Consider the following 12682-nt stretch of genomic DNA (forward strand, 5'->3'; position numbering starts at 1 on the left):
AAGTGACATCCAGCCCCGCCGCCCTTCTGAGGGCCTGCGATGGCAGAAAGCGCAGCGAGAGCCCGCCTGGGCACCCCGGCCCGGAGCTGCCTCCCGGCCCACCCGCCAAGCGGGCAGAGCCTGGCCCGGGGCCGGACGGATTTAGATTTCTTTTTGTAAATGCGAACACCAGCACGATCGATAAACGGTGACAGCCTTCGGCGGAGAGGGGAGAAAACGCAGCAAAGAGTCTGTGCTTACCAGCATTATGGTTCTGGTGCGAGAGCGTACCGCTGCTCTCAGCTGGCTAACAGCACCACCCGCACCGAAACACCAGAGCTGTAAAACCCCTGACGCTTCCTACAGCAATATAAATGCTACCCTGCATTCCTAGCATGGGATATATAACTCTGTTGCTAGAGCACATAATGCAAATTTTGCCCTGTATTTACTGCGTAATTAAAAAAAATAAACTGGTCAGCTCTAGTTCTTTAAGTTAACCTGAGAATAGACCTTGTACATGACCGTAGATGAACAACTGACAGTGCTCTTGCTTGTTACCATGGCTTGGACAAACACATATGGTTGAAATTTCCCTCTGATGTCTTATATGAGCTGTTTATTATAGCAGTAGGCATTTTTTATTAGAATGAAATAATAAATTCACTTTCAGGGTAATAAAATTTTTTTCTACTGTCTGCAGGAAACTGCTGCGAGATCCAACATAATTTTCTAAGTCTGGAGTATTTGGATGATTCTTACTTAATGAAAGTATATTAGAACAACATAAAATTCAGTCATATTTTTTTGACTGATTTCAATAGGAGCAGACACAAAGCCAAACTGATCTCCATGCTATGAGAACACAAAAGTATATATGCATGTTAAAGACCGAATAATATAGATATTAGAAGTGATACAAAATTTCGTTTTGAGTGCTGAGATGATTGGACTGTTGACACTGGTTTCATGAAACAAAAGCCCCTGTGAAACTTTAGCCTGTTCTACAATGAGTTCTGCGCAAGCAGGTGTAAAGTGCAGGACATCTGCTATCCACTGAAGCTCAAGACAGCCTTCTGTTATCCTTACTTGTCACGCTTAAAGGTAGGGCACTGTAAGTTTGTTCATCATATATAAATGAATAAACAATGAACTTCATTATAAGCTGTGAAAAATTGGATACAGGGAACTAGATACCACAAACTTAAGGCAAACAAACATTTCTTCATGTTTCACTGACAGAGCAGTGAAGTATTTAATAATGGAGTTCTAAGAGTGGAAGTCCTTGTTCAGGTTTTTCAGACAGAGAAGCCCAAAGCCTCTGGGCTTAAGCTCAGAGAAAAAGGAATCTATTCAATTGGAGCAAAATGCTAGCCTTTGGAAATGACAGTTCATATTGTTTTTCAACAACAGGAAGTGACAAACAGAGATCTCTTTCTTGGGGGAAGAAGGGAAGATGTTAAAAAAAAAGTTCTGACTCCCAGGTGTCTCTTTTGACAGTTGCCATTAAGAACCTAATAAAAAAAAATATAATGCACAGGTCATTAGGGATTTCCATGATATACTATTTTGTTATTCCCTACTTTTCAAATAGTTAGATGCTAGAGTTTTTTGATGCATTGCCAAAATATACTAACTGCAAATCAGTAAATGACTGAGTTAATTTTAAAAAATAATTTATTTTTGCATAGTTGTTTAAATAAAGTGATGCAGTCAATCATTCTGCAATGGTTCAAGATAATTTTGAGAAAATATAGAACTACAAACATTTTCAAATAGGCGGTGTACCAGTTAATGAGAGTATTGCACCTTATATCAGAGAACAATTTGTCAAAATACTGCTTGCAGAGAATAGAGTGAACTAATGCACTGTGAGCTGCTAATCTAGAGGGTTTTAAGATTTTTATTCTTGCATTTTATTACTACGTGATCAGCAGTCTACCCTGGGTTTCTGCCTTTGCCTCCATCTTTCCCCACAGTGCCAACAGCCATAACACACCAGTTTGTCCATAGGCAGATGGCAGCTGGTCAGCCAGTCGGTGTTGAACAGTATCTGGTACCAAAGGATGCTGAAAAATGCTTTACAACTTTTAGTATTTCTTACAATAACATCATTATACAACGCTTTCTTAAGGCATATATATTTTATATAATTATTAATACATGCATTATCAATTTCTTTATTTTCATTTTAATATAGCCACTTTAAAGAATGCAATCTCTTGCAACCAGTACAGTCGTTCTTAGCTGGTGTAATTCCTTAGACTGCAGTGGAAAGATCTCAGGATGCAAGTGCAACACGCCGTATTTGGATTCACCTTCCACAGCGTTTTCCCCAAATCAACCTCCGTCAAGTTGAACACAGGATGTACAAGAGAACACAAGTCACAAAGGCATAATTAACATTAATTCATTCGTCAAATCACTTGAGACCATCTTAGTGGCATTCCTACACGCACATGGAACAAGTAACCTTGCTCCCAAAGCAGTTCCACTGAAAAATATAGGACTACCTAGAGAGACAGACGCTACTGTAGGTAAATATATCAAAACCTGCTCTGTAGCGAACAGATCTGCAAGGCAGATTATAAACAGCACCGGTGAAGGAAGTTTGACGATACAGAAAGCTTTACTGTTGGCTCTCTATCTAATCATGTTATGTGAAGTTACACAGAAAAACAATTTTGTGATCTAGTTATGGTGACTAAAAATGTATTTTTAACAAATTATGCAACCAAGTCCTAATTTGTAAAGTTGTGTCAGATTCTTTGAAACTATTACAAGGAACTTCTACAGTAAGGAACAGCAAAAGAAAAATCTATTTTGATTTATTTCCAGCTCAACTAGAAATGCTCCTACCAACTACAATAGGATCAAGAGAGTGGCCTATGTTTTCAAGAATTTACAAACTTAAGATTTCAAGAATTTCTGTGAGTCTCATGTAAGAACTGTAGGGTTTAATTAGAAGCATACAGCAGAAACAGAGTATTCAAATTCAACAGCCACAATTTCAGGCATGTCTGCTGCTCAGGATCTGATTAGCTTACTCATGTCAATTAAGTGTTTGCTTGAGGATAAAGATGATGATAAAGACTCACATTCAGGTCTTCTCTGATTACGGGTAAAGAGAAGGCAAAATGGCAACTTGTATCATCACAAAGTGAGAAACTGATGAATACCTTCACATAAAGTGCTGTCTAGCTTTTTCCATAATTAACTTGGAAGCTGGACAGCCAACTGGTAATTGCCATGTATTCTGGGCACAGATGAAGAAGATACAATTGAATCCAAGACCTCACAAAGTAAAACGTGACTGTGTGATTAAGTCTTTCAGTATCATTATTGAAAAAACAAAAGTTGGAGGATGTGCTGCCTAAAAAAGATGGAAGCATATTAACAGAACATATGGGGGGGTGCTGTTTTATTTATAGCAGATCAAGTGATTAATATATACATAACAATGTTATGTATTCTTGAAAGAAACAAAGGAAAAAGGCTGTTTCGATTCCAAAAGTTTTAGAAAAACTGAAAGGACCCCAAACCTGGAAAATAAAATGTTCTAAAACCAAGGAATCTTCAATGTCCCAACTATTATTCACTTTTTAAGTGCCAAAAAAATACTGATTTGTCACTGAAAATTGACTACAAAATAGAGGCATTCTTGTAGAAGAACACTATGCAGTTTCTTATTTTTGAAAGAATTTAGAACGCACTTTTCTGAAGGATTAACATAGACTTTGCATTTCAAATGCTAATCTTGCATCTCAAACACATCAGACTATAGAAGGCTATCTCTCTTATAACAACCTTTTTTCTTTAGATTTCAAAGGTCTTCCCATAACAATAAAAGCTTTAAAGATTAAGTATATGTCAACACAGCTTAAATTTATATATACATACAATTTTACTACCATAATCACAAGGATCTATTGAACCCAATTTTTACGTCTGGTTCTGAAAAAGCATACCAATTAATAATTACCATAAAAATTCAGAAAAATATTCCAGTTATTTAGAACAGTTACTCTTTTGTTTTTTCCCCACTTAAATATCAACAATGCCTGTATTCACTGCAGTGCTGAAGTTGATGAAAGGAGAACATTTTAAGCAGTAACCCTTAAAATGTTGCTCCATTCCATTCACAAATGATGAGACAAATGAAATTTTGACATATGGTAAACCATCACATGAAGATACTCATGTAAAGGGAAAATCAACAGCTTCAGTTACAGAAATTATTTTTTAAGTCACAGTTAGCATAACATTATCAAATCCCCTCTATTTCATTGCATAAAGATACAAAGTCCAGTACATGTTTTTTTAATACTGAAACTGTCCTATAAAAATCAGAAAACTTTCTCTTCACTGTTATTAATCTCAATTTTAAGAAAATGAACAGCTATTCATACAATATTGGATTGCAAAAGGCTATTTGATATGCTAGACAGATATGAAGGAAGCTGAACGAACTCCCGCAGCGAATCTGCCTTATTACTAAGTAACATGTTCTGCTATTTGTACTAAAGAGCACGAGAGGTTTGCCTGGGGGCTGAACTCCACAGGTTAGAGAGGACTGACACTCTCCCTTATGACGCAGAGGAGGTTATTCACAAATTCACTCTGCTTAGTCCCAATTTCCTATCTACACGTGAATTAAAAAAGATCAGGTAGTGGTAGGTTCTGTGGGATACAGTCATGCCATCCTGCAACATTCAACCCATGGTGCCAATCACATCTGCCCCAGCACAAAGAGGCTACTTGCAGATGCGCTCCTGCTTGGTTAAGGGTATGATTTACTCCCAAAGCACAAACTTCAGTATTTTATACTGATGTGAGATCTGTTGGGATTCCACCCTTGCATTTTTGAAGGGACTGGAACAATAAACAAGTTCCCAGGACAGAAGCTTCTGGATGACTGACTCTTTGAATCGACAAAGGGTGCATTGTTCAGGAGCGCAATCCTTCCATTCCTGGGCTGGAATACCAATGTGACTGCGGGACCAAGTCAAGCAGGGCAGTGGCACATGGAGGGCAGGGAGGCAGCACGCTGAGCCTGCGCTGGCACACACTGACCTCCGGTGGAACACGCCGCACTCCGAGCAAGAATCCACACACAGAGGCTGGAAAGGGAGAGAGTTGGAGCCAGGATTACTTGAGACGGCTTACTGCAAGGAATCGTACAGGGGGCAAAGATTATTAGCTAGCGGTGCCACCAAAAACACAGGGACAAGGCTCTGCTTGTCAGTCATAATAAATACTAAGGAAATTTGTCTTAAATGGATTCTTCAACTTTTCCTCTTGCAGAAGTCTCCTGGGACTTTCAAGAATGATTATATATTATAACCAGAGCTTGATTACAGCATGCCTAAATGTGCGCAGGATGGCATGGTCCTAGCAGCACTGTTTGGATAAAGACTCCTGACAGAACAGTAAAGACTCGCTGTCATCTACACAGCAGAAACCTGTTCAACCAGGATGAGGAAGTACACGCAGACACAAGAAATTGAAAGTTCCCATCTGCCCAGCTGGGAGTTACCACTTCTCAGGCAAGCTGCAGTAACTGACTGAATGTGAACTCCTGCGTATTGCAACACAAAAGCAAATACACTAACTTATGTTACTACTGAAAGAGGCTTTAGGTAAATTCACAAAGGATTAGGGGAGCAGCTCTTACCGGTTGATACAATTGTGGAAAGCCTGTGGAAGTCCAGCTGAATGAGCCGTGATTTCCAGCCGAAGCGTGGTGAGGTAGTAACTTACACTCGTCTACCAGGGACAAGTTTCGTGTCCCTACTCCCAAAGTAAGCAGCCACTAGCGGCATCAGCTTAATGGGACAGAAGGAGCTGGTAGACAAAGGGGGAAAACGTGAGAACACTAAATGGCTATGCCAAGCACAACTAAATTCCTGGTTTTATTTTTGACTTCTTTAGAAAACAGCTACATACCAGGTATATTTACACTGAAAGCAAGGCTTGTGTTCTACAGCACAGGATCAGGCTTATTGCTTATGTATGCTACAAGAGGGAATCTGTAATTCACCTTTTATATTACTGTGCAATGTGCGGGAGCCACCAAACTCAATTATGCCGTATTTTGCCAGGCCCACAGTTTAGGATGGGAAAATGGCCCTGGAAGCACCCTGCAGAAAGCTTTGCTACCCCACTAAAACTCAAAGAGAACTTGTAGAGTTCACATCAAAAAAAAAGTAACAATTCCCAGCCAAGCAGTTCTAACTTTTTTTTTTTTTTTTTTAAACACCTGGTTCCAGAATTTCGACACTTGGATTCTCACAGAACACACGAACTTTCTTTTCAACTCCCTTAGTGCAAAGTCCATTGACTGTGGTCAAACTACCTCTCTGGCTGTTTAAACAATGTTGCTGGACCTTGCACTGAAGCAAATAAAAAGCATTCGCTTACTCTCTTCTGTTAAGAAAGCTATAGGGATAGCAATTTCTACGTGCTGACCAACAACAAAAATCTGAGGTGGTTTCAGAACCATCATAGCTGCTTTATTTAGAGAACAGATCTAGATCCTTATTCTCCTGAATAAGACAGAATAACTCTTTGAACAAGTTACCATGAATTTGACCTATCCACATGATAAAACATTGATGCTTCAGCTTTTATTCAATTATTGCACCATTTACCTGCTGTTGCCATAGCAAAAATATGTGATACATAAATAATGGACAGACAAATCATGCTAGCAGCCACCACAGTCAGAAATGAGAGGATGATGCCAAACAATGTAATTTTACTTCAAAGGTCTTGCTATCACAAGCCCTGGAAGTCTTAGAATGCTACAGCGTGTACTCCCAATGATATATTTAAGATTTCGAGTAACACATGTAGAATAAAGAGAGACTTCATTAAATGATAAGTTGTACCAAAAACAACTATGAAAAAATAACCAATGCATTTTAAATTGAAATTTTAAGGCTAAGCATAGTAACTGGAGACAAGAGTGGCCTCTACCATCTATAACTTTTACCATATGCACAGGATCAGATACACAATTAAAATTCTCCCCTGTGTATAAACATCCCAGTGTGTGTAGAAGAGAAATACTCCGATTTTGAAGCTGTTACACAAACTATATGCTCAATAGTTAACTGCTCAGCCTGTTCCATCATGACTTAGTTACAGTATTTTAAGGTTAATATGTTAACTGTATACTGAATGGAAATTTTATAGTTTAGGTTTACTGCTAGCATAATTACTCACACATTTTCATATTCCTTCTATTCTCACTAATGTGCACTTTCTTGAATGCCCCTCATCTAATGGCTCTTTCAGTGTATGCTTACCAGACACACATTTGTCTATACACAGGTAGAAGACCTCAGCGGATTGATTAAAATATTAGCAACTTACTTCCAAATGAAATTCTTTAGCTACATCGAAGTCACAATTTGCACAGGGCTGTAGCAGTTGGAATGATCATAATTCAAACACTCAACACACAAAGAGAAATCCATTCATGCTATGACACAGCCCAAACATAAGAGGTTTTTTTACCCTTCATATGGACATCTGAAGAAAGGCAAGTGCCAAACTTTTGATGATATACCTGCACTGGCAAAAATAAAATAAAAATTCTTGTCTCAGATGATTGCAATACAAATACTTCTTAAGAGAGCTTTTGCTCTTCTCATATGTGTTTGAACATTGACAATACAGGACAACCCAAGTAGAAACCATGGTCCATTAACACACATACTCAAAAATGAATTATAGTAGGAGGCAATGAAAAACCACTGCTTCTATGCAGAGATATACTGACATCCATGCTTTCAAAACTGAAGAAACCCCCTTTTTATAGGAAAACAAAAGGCAGAATTAGGACTAGGCTGAATTAATCTTACAAAGTCATGGTGTGTGGCAAAATGCTAGCAGCCCTCTGGTGGGGCCCTCTGCTAGGAATGTCCACCTGCCACCAGATCACGTTGCTGTCTTGTCATTTGCTCTTCAGTCAGTGCATATGTTGCAGCATCCCTCATTGCAGCTATTTCCTAACTAGGACCACTCCTGACTCCTACACCCTCTGCTACTCAATTACCTCTACTCCACAAGCTCCCCTAGCCTCATTCTTTCCAAATTCTTCTTCCTTTCCAATATTCTCCCAAATCTGACCCACCTTTCTTCCAACTTCCCACCCCTCTTCTCCCTTAGATTCCTCCTGTATGAACCATCACATACATATGAGCCCTCCCACCTTATTCTGAGTCTGATTTTCCTAAAATGAAGGACCTTAACTGCTCCTTCAGTCCTGCTCATGGGCGCTGCTGTCACCGCTACTTCCCTCTACCCTTTGTGCATCAGGTAGCTAAAAAAAAAAGCAACAAAAAACAACCACACACACAAAAGAAATAGCCCAGTAGAACTTTTAAAAGCAGAAACCTAAGACATACCCAGGACAAGTGAGAATAGAGCCCTGCAAGATTTTGTTCGCTGTTTTCTCTGACTCACCTTTTATTTTTCTTCTTTATAAATAGCTTGTTCTCTGTATTTATTGCTGTGTTCTTTTAAGACACCAAATTAAAAGAATTTTAAGACAGTTTTCAGTCCTTTAGTTTCTGGAAATAAAACAAAGATTTGTTAGGTTTTCTATAGGAGAGGCACATAGCCAATGCAAAACAAGTTAATTTGATTGCCTAAGATACTTACCAACAAATTGCTGGTAGTAGGAGCTGCTGTTCTCTTTTAAAAAGCTGCATACATTCATCGTCTTGCCTTTTTCTTTTTAAAAAAGATAAAAAAAACTTCATAAAGTATAACCTGTATCTGGAACGCAGTAAAAAAATGCAGCTTCAAAGTTTCAGCCTCCACACTGCAACAGGACATTCTCTGTGCCTACTTGTTTCCCCAATTGTTTTTTAGAGAAAACAACAATCAACTCCATGGGCAAATGTCTCATTTTATAGTCATCTTGGTTTGGGAAGCACTCTATACACAGCACCATTAAAAAAAACTTCCAACCCTTCAGATTCACCTTTTTCTGCAAGCAAGTGGCTCAAAGAAGGCCTACCATGTATCTTATGGCCAATGTCCACATCACGGGACTTCAGTCCTCTGCGTGTGGGAAATGTATTCATAAGAATATCCAGACTAATTCATTGTAATTGGGGAAAAAAAGAAAAAGGAAAAAAACCCTAAAACCCTCTAAAGCACCATTTCTTCTTAAAGGTACATAAAGATGATATTCTAGTTTAGCAAGAAAGATAACAAAAGAAAATAGTACAGCTAAAACACACCTGAATCACAGCAGTAGTCTCTCTCTTATGCCAATTGTCTGGCTCCTCACTTATCACATCAGTTTAAGAACAGGCAGATATATGGTGAAAATTAATTCAGAACTTTTAGAACCCATAAATGTAAAAAAACCAGATCAACCAGACATGCTCAATTCTTGCAATACAGCAAAAAAAACCCCAAAAAACTAAAAAAACCCAAACCCTAGAACTGTATTTCTTCATATTGAGATCAGAAAATGTAGTCTAAATTGCCAATTTCTTCCCAACAATCTAACTTTTTAAGACTTAATATTTTAATAATAAATGACTAAGCATTGTAAGGTTTTTGTTTAAAAAGTGTTTTCACTTTAATGGGTTTAGTTAATAACATCATGAATGGTACAAAACTGTCCTTTTTCACATTTCCATACATTGTATTACGGACAACCTGAAAATCTGGACTAAGAATGCATAAAGTGACTCTTAATTAGCCCTAGCTTCATTTTTGCCATATGTAGAGGAGATATGCAGAAAAACATGCATTTGTTACCAATGACATGTTAATATTAGCTTAAACAATAAGATATGGCAGAATGTGCATTGTGTAACGCACAGGTATGTAATCAGGTAAAAGACCCCAAATGTCAAGTGTTGGCAACGAAATAAGAAATGGTTGATGACACACCAACATTTTGTGACCATAGTCTTAGCTTTTCTGTTTTAAAATTGTTTTAAATAGTAGTAAATATTTAAATAATATTTAAAATATATTTTCCTATGGAAATCATTTACTTGGAAGACAGCCTGTAAGATCTGACTTTTTAAAAAGTAGTATTTCATTTCGACAATATATGAACACAATACATGCCACAGAACTTCAGAGACCCTAAAAGTCCTTAGCCGTTTTCAGAAAGTTTCTCAACCCAATTTTGTCTCTGATTTTTTACTAGCAAAACTTTGGAAGTAGCATCTCAAAGAAAACCTGCTTTTAAGAGAAATACTGTATTTCAGTAAAAACAAACCCAATGTAAATGGGGATGCCATACTAAATGAAAAAATAGTGGAATTAAAACCAAATAATCCATCATGCAATTAGTTTAATTTCTGTTTTTCTAATACATAGTCTAAGGAGGGTTTTGTTCCTTCCTAGTGCATCTTCTCTTGCAGTCAAATGAGTGCTCAATTTCCACTGTCAGATGTTAAGGGATGAAGACCATACTGTTACTTCAAGAAGAAAAAAAAAAGATTGAGGTGTAGGTGCAGAATTAATTATCTAAAATGCAACAAAACAAAGCAAAGCATTTGTGCAAAAAAGTAATTTGTACATTGACTTTCTTCTAAGTTTGCTTCAGTATAAAAAAACCTCTTCAATCCCACCAACAAAGCTTTATTGTGATTTATGATCCTTCAACACACTTGAGAGTTCCATGTTTTTACTTATTCTAATTTGGTAAATTAATAATCCAGCCACCATTTTTGCAGCCCAAGACAAAGATGGAAGCTCCATTATATTAAGCTTTAATAGCCGGGGGTAGTTACTTTTATTCAAGACAGGTTTTATCCTGTCTTTTACAGGCACAGTGCTTGTTTAACTGGCCTTGGGAGTAAGACAGCCAAAAGTAAGCCAGGTCACCTTCTATGGCAGTGCAGAGCATCCTGGCCGTTTTGTTTGTTTGTTTTTGTTCGGGGGCTTTTTTTTAGTTTTTTTTAAATGGTTGTTGCTAAAATTACTTTCCTTTTAAATAGGGACAAGCTACTCCAAAACCCTCTCATTTCTTTTTTCAGTTTCTAAGGACTTGGATTAAAACAAGTAGCTTCCTAAAGCTACTTTGCGATTCAAAAATCTAGAGTAAGTATACAGTAGCAGTATAGAAACCATTTAGAAAGCAGAGACCTCTCTCAATTAATTGCTTTGTAGTCCTATTAGGAAGGGATGCGTAAGACACAAAGTCTGAAGAGTTCTTTTCTACCATCAAGGAGTCAACTTTATTGTTCCTTCAGTCTGCATCCCAATCATTTTTAAAACGACAAATTAGGAATTCCCAAACTGTGTTGTGCATATCACCATAATGGGACAACAGAACTGCCTGGGCAAGTAAATACCTCTCGTGAATACGCACACTGCCAGCCGCCCCATCAAGAAGGGATACACTAAGTAAACTTGGGAACCCCCACTACCAATTAAAGAGTATACCAGGCACATTTCTACTATACCTCCAGTGTGCATATTTACATTAAAATAATTTTAGCTGCTGGCTACCAATGTTGGTAACTTTGCTGTTTGGTTTCACCACATAAACTCCAGCTCCTACCAGATTCAACACAGCAGGACTGAAACAACAGCAACTCTTCAACCCTGTGTCTACCCTTTTCGCTGTGAAAAGGATCTCGCTTCATGATTGCTCCAACAACCTGCACATTCTTCCTAAACCAAAACCCATCTTGCTCTCCTTGATTATAGTAGACATAGCAGTAGCACAATGCGTCTATTAACATCATAGTGACCTCCCTTTTTAAAGCAAAACCACTATGAAGAGGCTTTAAAAAAAGGCAAGGGCACATACCGATTTCTGTTCACTGTAGCCTGCATACAAATTGTAAAGGAGAATTATTGCTTTTAAAAGATGAAAAGCTTTGGAAATATGGTAAACATTCTACAAGGTTCTAAAACTAATCAGCTAAAATTCTGTACATACTTTTAATATTCAAACCGCTATTTGATTACTCAAGATCAAATCATTTCATTTCCACATCTATTCATTAAACTCTTTGTAGTTCTAAGGTCTAATGAATATTTAACAACTAAATAGGATCAATACAGACAACGGGAAAAAGATCACATGGCAATGAACATTATTTCATTTGGCCAATGAATAGTGAACCCTGCTTTCTTGGCTGAAATTAAGGCACTAAGTGGCAGTGAAAAGATAAAGGAATGATTTTTTCTTCTACATTATCTGAAAAAAGACCAACACGATTATTTTTTTAGGATGCCAGTAGAGTACATATCCATTCTGAATGACTCAGTAAGGCATTCTGTTGGCAAATTTAAAGAAAAAGTTCTCCTGATTAGAGCCCATTACATTCATTGTCCGAGTGTGACTAGTGGCACTACCAACTGTTTAACAAACTGGAGGGGAAAAAAAGCTACAAAGATGTCTGAAGACTTAAAAGGCACCAAAAAGAGAACAGCTCTGCAACTGCCAGTTCTACAAACAATTATGTAAGCTGTGTTTAACACTGCATATAGTCTATTCAATCATCAATCTTTGTTGACGAAGATAAAGTGTAGTAGCTCTTCATTTAAACTCTCAGTTAATCAAGTGCTAGTTTAGTAAGAAATTTATTTTCACGTATCAGAAAATAACTGCAGTGTCTAACACAACTACACTTAAAGCAAAACTAGTCTAGTATGCATTATTCTGGTTAACACTGAAGCAAACCTGTATAAACAAAAGGGTTACCTC

This window comes from Phaethon lepturus, unplaced genomic scaffold (assembly GCF_000687285.1).
Source record: "Phaethon lepturus isolate BGI_N335 unplaced genomic scaffold, ASM68728v1 scaffold10787, whole genome shotgun sequence".
Lineage (NCBI taxonomy): Eukaryota > Metazoa > Chordata > Aves > Phaethontiformes > Phaethontidae > Phaethon > Phaethon lepturus.